We start from the raw sequence: 12,167 nt of genomic DNA, 5'->3' as shown, positions 1-12,167 counted from the left end.
CAAAAGATTATTTTTACTGACAAAATTTCCCCACTAAATGCACATAAGAGACAGCGTTTCACCAGTAAATGCACATAATAAGAGACTGCTTTTTACCAGTAAATGCACATAATAAGAGACTGCTTTTCACTAGTAAATGCACATAATAAGAGACAGCTTTTCACCAGTAAATGCACATAATGACAAACAGCCAGTTTCCCCAGTACATGTAGCCAGCCTGGACCCCCATTAGGCAGTGAGTGACAGGGAGCCCCTTTAGGCAGTGAGTGACAGGGAGCCCCTTTAGGCAGTGAGTGACAGGGAGCCCCTTTAGGCAGTGAGTGACAGGGAGCCCCTTTAGGCAGTGAGTGACAGGGAGCCCCTTTAGGCAGTGAGTGACAGGGAGCCCCTTTAGGCAGTGAGTGACAGGGAGCCCCTTTAGGAAGTGAGTGACAGGGAGCCCCTTTAGGAAGTGAGTGACAGGGAGCCCCTTTAGGAAGTGAGTGACAGGGAGCCCCTTTAGGAAGTGAGTGAGTGACAGGGAGCCCCTTTAGGAAGTGAGTGAGTGACAGGGAGCCCCTTTAGGAAGTGAGTGAGTGACAGGGAGCCCCTTTAGGAAGTGAGTGAGTGACAGGGAGCCCCTTTAGGAAGTGAGTGAGTGACAGGGAGCCCCTTTAGGAAGTGAGTGAGTGACAGGGAGCCCCTTTAGGAAGTGAGTGAGTGACAGGGAGCCCCTTTAGGAAGTGAGTGACAGGGAGCCCCTTTAGGAAGTGAGTGACAGGGAGTACCTTTAGGAAGTGAGTGACAGGGAGCCCCTTTAGGAAGTGAGTGACAGGGAGCCCCTTTAGGAAGTGAGTGACAGGGAGTACCTTTAGGAAGTGAGTGACAGGGAGCCCCTTTAGGAAGTGAGTGACAGGGAGTACCTTTAGGAAGTGAGTGACAGGGAGCCCCTTTAGGAAGTGAGTGACAGGGAGCCCCTTTAGGAAGTGAGTGACAGGGAGTACCTTTAGGAAGTGAGTGACAGGGAGCCCCTTTAGGAAGTGAGTGACAGGGAGTACCTTTAGGAAGTGAGTGACAGGGAGCCCCTTTAGGAAGTGAGTGACAGGGAGCCCCTTTAGGAAGTGAGTGACAGGGAGTACCTTTAGGAAGTGAGTGACAGGGAGTACCTTTAGGAAGTGAGTGACAGGGAGCCCCTTTAGGAAGTGAGTGACAGGGAGTACCTTTAGGAAGTGAGTGACAGGGAGTACCTTTAGGAAGTGAGTGACAGGGAGCCCCTTTAGGAAGTGAGTGACAGGGAGTACCTTTAGGAAGTGAGTGACAGGGAGCCCGTTTGAGCAGTAAGTGACAGGGAGCCCCCAGCCGCCGCTCCCGCTCCCCCCTTACCTTGCAGACCTCAGGATCAGCGGCGACCCGACCAGTACCGGCGGGCGCCGGACGCAACCGCTCTATATGCGGAAGTGATGTCACTTCCGCATAGTGCGGGCGCTGGGTCCTAGCGCCCGCACGATTGGTCGCCGCCTGATCGAGGTCTGAGTGAGGCGCCAGGAGGGAGGGAGGGGGAGCAGTGGCGGCGGCCACAGGGACGGCCTGGCGCCCCCCAATCTGTCACTCATCGGCGCCCCGTTCAGCAGAACCGGCTGAACGGGGCAAGAAACGGCCCTGCCTAAAGAGTAAGGGTTCCTGAGTCCACGGGGGTGGGGGGAAGGGGGCGCAATTTTTACACCCTCGCCCTGGGTGCAATTTAGCCTAGAAACTGCCCTGAGCCTGCTGCACACTGAATAGGGACTGTCTACAAATCTTTGTGTGTAAAACTTTGTATGGTTCCTTATCAGTGGCTGATGCAGTCATTAGAACAATTGTGCAGAGAACAAAAAGTTTTTCCCTTTCTGTGCCCTTAGTTGTCAGTCTCTCAGGACAGGGAAAATAAACTTCTCACCCCCTGGGGCTTCTGAGCCCCCCTGCAGCTGCATCCCTTGCAGGGTCTACTGTTATGCCCCTGTTTATTTATATATATATATATATATATATATATATATATATATATATATATATATATATATATATATATATATATATATATATATATATATATATATATATATGAATATAAAATTATATAATATGTACGAGATATATATATATAATTTGATATATACTGTATACCTCTCAGTGGATCTTCTGAACATCCTGTAAAGCAGGGGTCTCAAAATCGCGGCCCGCGGGCCATTTGCGGCCCTCGATACAATATTTTGTGGCCCTCGCCAGCAAAAGCTTCCTTATAGTTCGCTTCAGTGCTCCCAAGTAATCCGCCGCATCCCCGCCGCTAAACGAGGGCTGCAGAGCCCCCAAATCGCCCGGGGGGCAATCCGGCAAGCATTTCCTGGAAGGGGCAGAGCTTTCAGCCTCAGCTCTGCCCCTCCTCACGTCAATCGCCACACGGTTCGCCACCTCTCCCCACCCCTCTCTATGAAGGATGAGTGAGAGGGGCGGGCAGAGGGGGCTATGCACCGCGATTGTGAAATTCCTTATGCGGCCCAGCCTCATCCTGACTTTGCTTCCTGCAGCCCCCAGGTAAATGGAGTTTGAGACCCCTGCTGTAAAGACAGGATTGCAATGCAATGATGTAGCGTGTAGAAAAGTTGCATCGTCTGTTACTGGTGCGATGCAATGCGTAGTCCATAGACTGTATGCACATGTGCTGGCCAATAATGCGCAACATGCTTCACCTACTCCCAGGCCCGGCCCTAGACTTTTTGCCGCCTGAGGCAAGCTTTAAGCAACCCCCCCCCCCCCCCAAGCCGTGGGTGTGAGGGGCCGCCGGAGCTGGAGGGGATAGCGGGCAGGAAGGGGGTATTGGGCCTAGCGGCGGGGAGGGGGGTCGGATCCCCCCCCTCCCTCGCCTGGGTCCCCCGTCCTCCGCTCCCCTCCAGCTTTAAAAAGTTGCGTGGCTGGCTGGCTGGCTGCAGCTGTAAGAGGCAACGGGCGGGGATCACTCACCTCTTCCTCGTTCCAGCCTAGCCTCAGGCTGCGCTCCACTGACGTCACTTCCTGCTACGCCGCAGGAAGTGACGTCAGTGGAGCGCAGGCTGGAACGAGGAAGAGGTGAGTGATCCCCGCCCGTTGCCTCTTACAGCTGCAGCCAGCCAGCCACGCAACTTTTTAAAGCTGGAGGGGAGCGGAGGACGGGGGACCCAGGCGAGGGAAGGGGCGTCCAGCCCCCCTCCCGCCGCTAGGCCCAATACCCCCTTCCTGCCCACTATCCCCTCCAGCTCGGGCGGCCCCTCACACCCACGGACGGGCGGGTGCCGCCCCCCCAAAAGTGCCACCTGAGGCAAAAGTTTCACCCCGCCTCATGGGCGGGCCGGCCCTGCCTACTCCTAACACTAACCTTCCCCCTGTATATGCCTAACACTGACCTCCCTCACCTACAATGTTAACCCAGTGGCTAATATGATACCACGGGCGCTCAGCTGTATTCTAGTCAGGGTAGTTTCAAGGCTAAATTGCACCCAGGGCGAGGGTGTAAAAATTGCACCCCCTCCACCCCTGTGGACTCGCAAACCCTTCCTCTTTAGGGACAGTCACACAGCCTTGGGTCGTAAGTAGATCTGCCTAGTTACTACTGACCAGCCGCTCATCCAGGAGGAAGCAGGGCAAAGGGAACACACAGATAGGGCTGGTGCACACCAGAGCAATTCTAGAGCGTTTTTTTTTAAAAGGTTTGCAGGGGGAAAACCGCTTGGCTGATGAAAGTGAATGGGATGGAGCACACCAGAGCGGGTGTTTTTGTCTACAAACGCAAAGTCGGGGGCTGCAACATTTTTTAGATTTCTGAGGCGTTTCTGCCTCAATGTTAAAGTATAAGAAAGTGGAAAACCGCTCTGAAAACCGCTAGATCAGAGCGGTTTTCCAGGCATTTTGTTACAGAAGCTGTTCAGTAACAGCTTTCCTGTAACAATATTTGAAATGTGCTACACAAAAACGCTCCCAAAAACGCTAGAATCGCTCTGAAATCTGCTTCAAAAACCTCTAGCGTTTTGCAGATCTGCTAGAGGTTTTTGGTGTGCATTGGTCCGTAAAGAGAGCCTGGAAAGCTGATTCCTCCATGGGTGCTGCGCACTGACAGCCTGCAGTACCACTATAGGACATCAGATGGCATGCGGTGCTGAGGCAGGCAGCCCAGGAGGAGTCAAGGAAGGTGATCGCGCTGGTAATCTTCTTTCCTTATGCCTCCATGTCAGCACATTGGGTAGTGGCCCCGCCCCCCTACCCCACAGGACCAGTAGATATTTAAGTAGAATTGAAGGAGGTGCTCGCTGTTTTTTCTCTGTCCTCATATGGACCTGGGCTACGTTTGCTGCAGTTATATTTTATTTTACACCTATCTGACTGTCTCCTGCAGTCTCCACACATTTTGCCTCCCATGTGTGAAGGTCCCCTGTTATGTTCATAAATTGGGCTTATGCGGGAGGTCCCCCGTTCTGCTGATCTTGGGGGTCATTGGGGTATTTGCCTACATTACATATTGTGAGTAAATATCACAGATTTGGCTGGATGGCTACCCCACCTTTTGTTTATAGCCTCTTTCGGCTGCTGGGGCTGGTGTCCTTTTCTCTTCCTTCTATGCTTTCCCTCCAACGCCTTAGCGTGCGTTCCAGGAGTTTTCTGTATCCCTGGAACGCAAGGAAGTCGGAGGGGAGGTGCTTGCTGCCTTTGCCGATATCTCTATGGCGGAGAAATATCTTTCTTCTTGCTGGCTGGCACTTGCGTCATAGGGGCGGAGCGCAGGGCACGTCCTCTTGGACGCGTAGATGCGTCCTATTGGATGCATTCTCCGGCATGATGCATTCCACAATGGTCCAGTTTCTCCGGCAGCATAGGCCGGAAACACACTATTTATTCAGTGTGAGCGGTGTCTGTCGCCGCTATACATCGTGGGTTGCTCCTCTGGTCCTGCTGTTCCTGCACCCGATGCGCCCAGCCAGCTCAAAGCTAATTCTTTAGTCTGATTGCAAGTAGGTAATATGGCTATTCTTCTGGGTGATGCTCCTATAATATATTTATATGTACACTTTCTTTATCTTTCTACTTCTGACATCTGATCCTTTTGTACAGCTGACGTTGCCAGCTACCCTTATGGACACTAATTTGCCCGCCAGAGATCAGCATCATGTTGATAGGTAGGTGTTGTTTCAGGTAAGTGAATTATGCTTTGGGAGTGCACCACTTTAGTTAGTCACAATGTGACTACCGTATATACTCGCATACAAGCCAAATTTTTGACCCCCAAAAAGGGGGTCAAAAGTTGGGGGGTCGGCTTGTATGCGAGTCTTTCCTGGTGGTCGGTGGTCCGCGCCCCTCCCCCCCCCCCCCCGCGGCCGCCACTGCTGGTAACGGCGATACACATCGCCGCTACAGGGAGCCGCGCTCTTTCCTGCCCCCCTGCATCGTCACAGCAGCAGCGCCGGGCGCGGATTAGGAAGCCGCTGCCTAAGCAGGTAATAGCAGCGGGGCCGCGGGGGGAGCGCTACATTGGCCACTTCCTACCTATACTGGGCACTATACTGGCCACTACCTACCTATACTGGGCACTATACTGGCCACTACCTACCTATACTGGGCACTATACTAGCTATACTGGGAACTATACTAGCTATACTGGGGCACTACCTACCAATACTGGGCACTATACTAGCTATACTGGGAACTATACTAGCTATACTGGGGAACTACCTACCAATACTGGGCACTTTACTAGCTATACTGGGCACTATACTAGCTATATTGGGCACTATACTAGCTATACTGCGGCACTACCTACCAATACTGGGCACTTTACTAGCTATAATGGGCACTATACTAGCTATACTGGACACTACCTACCTATACTGGGCACTATACTGGCTATACTGGGCACTATACTAGCTATACTGGGCACTATACTAGCTATACTGGACACTACCTACCTATACTGGGCACTATACTGGCTATACTGGGCACTATACTGGCTATACTGGGCACTATACTAGCTATACTGGGCACTTTCTTTATTAGCTATACTGGGCACTATACTAGCTAAACTGGGCACTATACTAGCTATACTGAGGCACTACTTACCCATACTGGGCACTATACTAGCTATACTGGGACACACTGGGGGGATCACGCGGCCTGCACCAATCCAGCATTTCCTACCCCGGCTTATATGGGGGTCAATCATTTTCCCCTGGTTTTTCAGGTAAAAGTTGGGGGGTCGGCTTTCATGCGGGTCGGCTTATATGCGAGTATATACGGTATATACAGTATTTTCAGCCCAAGAAGACGAGTGAAGGCTAAGAAGAAGAGATCTTCAAGGAAGAGATCTCCTCATCACCGCTCTTCACGAAAGCACCATTCCAGGAGCCCGGCGGAGTTCGGACAGACATCAGTCTTCCAGACGAAACAGTAGATCTCCAAGACGAGAACGATCCCCACAAAGACCGCAGCAGCAGGGATGTTGGGCGTGCAGGGAACAGTGTATGGAAGAAAAACTGGTTTGTGCAAGATGCTTTTCGGAAATGGCAACTGCATCAGAACAATCCTCCCTGGATGTAACGGGACTTATTAAGTAAGCGGTCCAGGAGTCAATGAACTGATATATTGCCAAACTCCCTTCGAAAAGCTTAGATCTGGCTGCTTAGCCGGAGGGTCCTACAAGTGAAGATTCTCCAATGGAGAAGGTTATCACCGGATTCGACTTCTCATTGGTACAACCCTATGTTAAATCCGTGAAGGAAGTAATTGAATGGGATTCAGGAGATGAACAGACCATTCAAGATAAAGCTGTAAAGCAGAATAAACTATATTACAAACATCAACATCTAGAGAAACTTTTCCGTTTATGACTGAAATTGAGGAAGTCATGAAAGAAGAGTGGCAGAAATTGGAAAAGAAGCCACCTCTCTCCAATAGACTACAGAAATTGTATCCGCTAAATGAATTAGAATCAAAATCGTTCTACAACGTAAGGCGGATTTGGACCTAAGAAAAGTCTACATTGCAGCTGGGGGAGTTTGTAAACCAGCAGTGGCTTTAGTTTCAGTGGGAAAGGCTATTCGAGCCTGGACGGACAATATCGAGACCGCATTAAATTCAAATGCAGATAAGGATTCTATAATTTCTTCCTTAGAAGATCTGAAGATATTAGGCGATTTTATAGGAGAAGCCTCTTTTGACATAGTAAGAAACGCATCCCGGGCAATGCTTTACTCCGTTACTGCAAAACGCGCCCTTTGGCTTAAGTCATGGTCAGCTGACACCAACTCACGTCTGGCATGGTGTAAGATACCCTTTGATGGGAAGAACTTCTTCGGAGAAAAAATGGATGCTGCTATTAAGAAGGTTAGTGGAGGCAAGTCGGGCCTTATCCCTCAGGATAAACGATCCCTGAGACAAGTTCAGTTTACTTCTTCTCAAAATCAGCTGAGATACAGGAATGCCTTATCATATAGACCGGGTAAAAATATGAAGAGAAACTGGCAGACTACCCAATCCTCACTCAACAAGGGTACAAAACAGAAGTCAACATAGTCTTCAAGAAATCAGAAAAAGTCTTTTTGATGGTACAAATGTCTAAGGGGTCCCTGTAGGTGCCAGATTAAAAATATTCAGCAATATCTGGGAAGCTGAGATCAACTCACTCTGGGTCATAAAGACGGTATCACAAGAAAAGAGGAACGTCTTGTACTTGTACATGGAAGAATTGATAATGAAACAAGCAATATCTCCGATACCTATAGAACAGCAAGGTCAAGGGTTCTACTCCCCTCTATTCTTAGTAAAGAAAAAATCAGGCAAGCTACATCCGGTGTTGGACCTGAAAAGTTTAAATCAGCACATTCATCTGGAAAGTTTCAAAATGGAATCTCTTCAGACAATCTCTCTGGCAGTCAACAAAGGAGACTGAATGCTTTCGGTTGATCTGGAAGATGCCTATCTGCATATTCCAATTCGAGAAGATACAGTGGCTTGCAAAAGTATTTGGCCACCTTGAAGTTTTCCACATTTTGTCACATTACTGCCACAAACATGATTCAATTTTATTGGAATGCCACGTGAAAGACCAATACAAAGTGGTGTACACGTGAGAAGTGGAACGAAAATTATACATTATTTCAAACACTTTTTACGAATCAATAACTGCAAAGTAGGGTGTGCGTAATTAATCAGCCCCCTTTGGTCTGAGTGCAGTCAGTTGCCCATAGACATTGTCTGATGAGTGCTAATGACTAAATGGAGTGCACCTGTGTGTAATCTAATGTCAGTACAAATACAGCTGCTCTGTGACGACCTCAGAGGTTGTCTAAGAGAATATTGGGAGCAACAACACCATGAAGTCCAAAGAACACACCAGACAGGTCAGGGATAAAGTTTTTGAGAAATTTAAAGCAGGCTTAGGCTACAAAAAAATTTCCAAAGCCTTGAACATCCCACGGAGCACTGTTCAAGCGATCATTCAGAAATGGAAGGAGTATTGCACAGCTGTAAACCTACTAAGACAAGGCCATCCACCTAAACTCACAGGCCGAACAAGGAGAGCGCTGATCAGAAATGCAGTCAAGAGGCCAATGGTGACTCTGGACGAGCTGCAGATATCTACAGCGCAGGTGGTGTAATCTGTCCATAGGACAACTATTAGTCGTGCACTGCACAAAGTTGGCCTTTATGGAAGAGTGGCAAGAAGAAAGCCATTGTTAACAGAAAAGCATAAGAAGTCCCGTTTTCAGTTTGCCACAAGCCATGTGGGGGACACGGCAAACGTGGAAGAAGGTGCTCTGGTCAGATGAGACCAAAATGGACATTTTTGGCCAAAATGCAAAACGCTATGTGTGGCAAAAAACTAACTGCACATCACTCTGAACACACCATCCCCACTGTCAAATATGGTGGTGGCAGCATCATGCTCTGGGAGTGCTTTTCTTCAGCAGGGACAGGGAAGCTGGTCAGAGTTGATGGGAAGATGTATGGAGCCAAATACAGGGTAATCTTGGAAGAAAACCTCTTGGAGTCTGCAAAAGACTTGAGACTGGGGCGGAGGTTCACCTTCCAGCAGGACAATGACCCTAAACATAAAGCCAGGGCAACAATGGAATGGTTTAAAACAAAACATATCCATGTTTTAGAATGGCCCAGTCAAAGTCCAGATCTAAACCCAATCGAGAATCTGTGGCAAGATCTGAAAGCTGCTGTTCACAAACGCTGTCCATCTAATTTGACTGAGCTGGAGCTGTTTTGCAAAGAAGAATGGGCAAGGATTTCAGTCTCTAGATGTGCCAAGCTGGTAGAGACATACCCTAAAAGACTGGCAGCTGTAATTGCAGCAAAAGGTGGTTCTACAAAGTATTGACTCAGGGGGGTTGAATAATTATGCACACCCCACTTTGCAGTTATTGATTTGTTAAAAATGTTTGGAATCATGTATGATTTTCGTTCCACTTCTCACGTGTACTCCACTTTGTATTGGTCTGTCACGTTGAATTCCAATAAAATTGATTCATGTTTGTGGCAGTAATATGACAAAATGTGGAAAACTTCAAGGGGGCCGAATACTTTTGCAAGCCACTGTATGCAACGTTTTCTAAGGTTTACTATAGGTGATCATCACTTCCAATTTCGATGTCTTCCTTTCGGCATATCAACTGCCCCAAGAACGTTCACATTTCTGTAAGAACGTTCACGAAAGTATTAGTGGCGGTGGTAGCTCTCCTCAGATCGCAAGGACTATGCCTATACCACTACCTAGACGATCTTCTAATTGCTTCCAACCAATCACGTCTTCTTCAACACAGATCAATCCTCTTACAAACCTTGACAAAATTTGGGTGGATTATCAATCGAGCAAAGAGTCAACTTCAGCCTACTCAAGACTTAGTCTATCTGGGACCTCGATTCCAGACTCAATTGAACAGAATTTCGAATTTCGACTTTTATTTCACATTACAACGTGGATGTGTCATCTACGACTTCTGTTGAGTTTGGGAGAGCTATTATCTCCTCTTCTGTTTCAAATGTAAAATAAATGTATTTTTCTTCAGCAAACTGGCTTACCCCCTCCCTTATTAATAATAGTTAGATCCCAATGTGTTGACATGGAGGCATAAGGAAAGTGGAAAATTGTATACTTACCTTACGGTAATTTTCCTTTCCTCATGCATCCATGTCAGCACATGGATCCCACCCATTATTCGGTGAGTCTTAACCATTTGCCGACCGCGTCACGCCGATGGGCGTGGCTGCGGCGGCAGCCCCAGGACCGCCTAACGCCGATTGGCGTAAAGTCCTGGGGCTCTGTTTTGAATGAGATCGCGTGCACGCTGCGCGCGCATCTCATTCTCGGAGGACGGAGCTCCGCCCCCTCTTCAGTCTCCGAGCGGCTATTGCCGCTCAGGAGACTGTTAGACGGCGTAACTGACATCTAATTACCCGTACAGCGCTGCGATCAGCAGCAGCACTGTACTGGGGACAGCAGTGTGACACGGCTTTCCCCTCCTGAGCCACAGAGGTGATCGGCTGTCATAGGCTGAAGCCTATGACAGCCGATCACAAGGATTGGCTGGCGGGGGGAGGGAGGGAGGGGGGTATACAACAGGGGGGAAAAAAACACACTTTTTATTTAAATAAAATAAAATAAACAAACACAAATAAACAAACAAACAAACACTGGGGGGGGGGGGGGGGGGCATCAGACCCCACCAACAGGAAGAGCTCTGTTAGTGGGGAGAAAAGGGGGGAGGAATCGCTTGTGTGCTGTGTTTTGCGGTCCTGCAGCTTGGCCTTAAAGCTGCAGTGGCCAATTTAATGAAAATGTGCCTGGTCTTTAGGGGGTTTAACACAGCAGTCCTCAAGAGGTTAATACATACAAAAGACAGCGAGCACCTCCTTCAATTCTACTTAAATATCTACTGGTCCTGTGGGGTAGGGGGGCGGGGCCACTACCCAATGTGCTGACATGGATGCATCAGGAAAGGAAAATTACTATTAGGTAAGTATGCAATTTTCTGCTTTCTTTTGGCTGCACCATGCATCACCAGCTCCCTACCGGTTATGTCTTTCTGCCTACGCCCCCCTTCTTCTACTTGCCTGTCTGCACCCAGGGCAGCCACCCTGCCCAAGAAACAGCCCTGATTCTAGTTACCATAACAAATACCAATATCCTATTACCAGTGCCTAAATTACCTGCTTGGCATATTTTAGCTGAGCGATTTGATGGTAATTACAATCCCTCAGCTCTTAAATTACACACACAGACACACTATAGTAGCTGAGCACCTATTTTCCCTCCGACTCCGCTCATTTGAAATTTGCTTATACTATAGACAGACTGTGGTGCCAAAATTACTCGCTGGGCACTGCTATCTGCTAATTACACAGTATATAGCGGCAACCAGACTACCAGGCATGCCTCGTGCCTATTTTGCCTGCTTCGCTGTATTCGTTTTGTAACATTAAAAAATGGGAAGAACTTTCCGCTAGTAACATGTATACAAAACATGGAAAAAACACACATAAAACATGTCTCAAATGTATTGCAAAGCGTGTGAAACAAATATAAAATTGCATATGAAAACTGCAAGTGCACAGGCCCAAATTATTACCACGATGTGAAAATAAACAAGGACACTGGTGCCATCTAGTGGCAAGAGATAATTCACTAGCTGAAGAGAAGTGTCAAGCACTTCGAAGGAAAACAGAAAGTATTTGCAATAATTTAGGTTGAACGTGGGTACTTTTTGTAATCCTATACAGAAATGTTGGGTTTCCAGCATACAGACCTTGGTAAAGGTAGTGTAAACAGTGAACCTTTGTAAATCACACCTATCATAAGTTTGAGGGGTTGTTCACACTATGAGCTCTTTGAGCTTTTTAAAAAGCGCTGTTTTAATAAGCGCTTTAAAGGGAAGTTATAGGGTGAGGAAAGAAAAAATCAAAATCAAAATCCACTTACCTGGGGCTTCCTCCAGCCCGTGGCAGGCAGGATGTGCCCTCGGCGCCGCTCCGCAGGCTCCCGGTGATCTTCGATGGCCGACCTGACCTGGCCAGGCCGACGGCCAGTTCAGGCTTCTTCTGCGCTCCAATCTGCGTTTCAAGAACTACTGAGCCTGCGCAGTACAGCCCGGAGGACGTCCGATGACGTCATCGCGCCCGCGTGA

Source organism: Hyperolius riggenbachi, chromosome 2, assembly GCF_040937935.1.
Source record: "Hyperolius riggenbachi isolate aHypRig1 chromosome 2, aHypRig1.pri, whole genome shotgun sequence".
NCBI lineage: Eukaryota > Metazoa > Chordata > Amphibia > Anura > Hyperoliidae > Hyperolius > Hyperolius riggenbachi.
Note: the sequence above shows the minus strand (reverse complement) of the source record.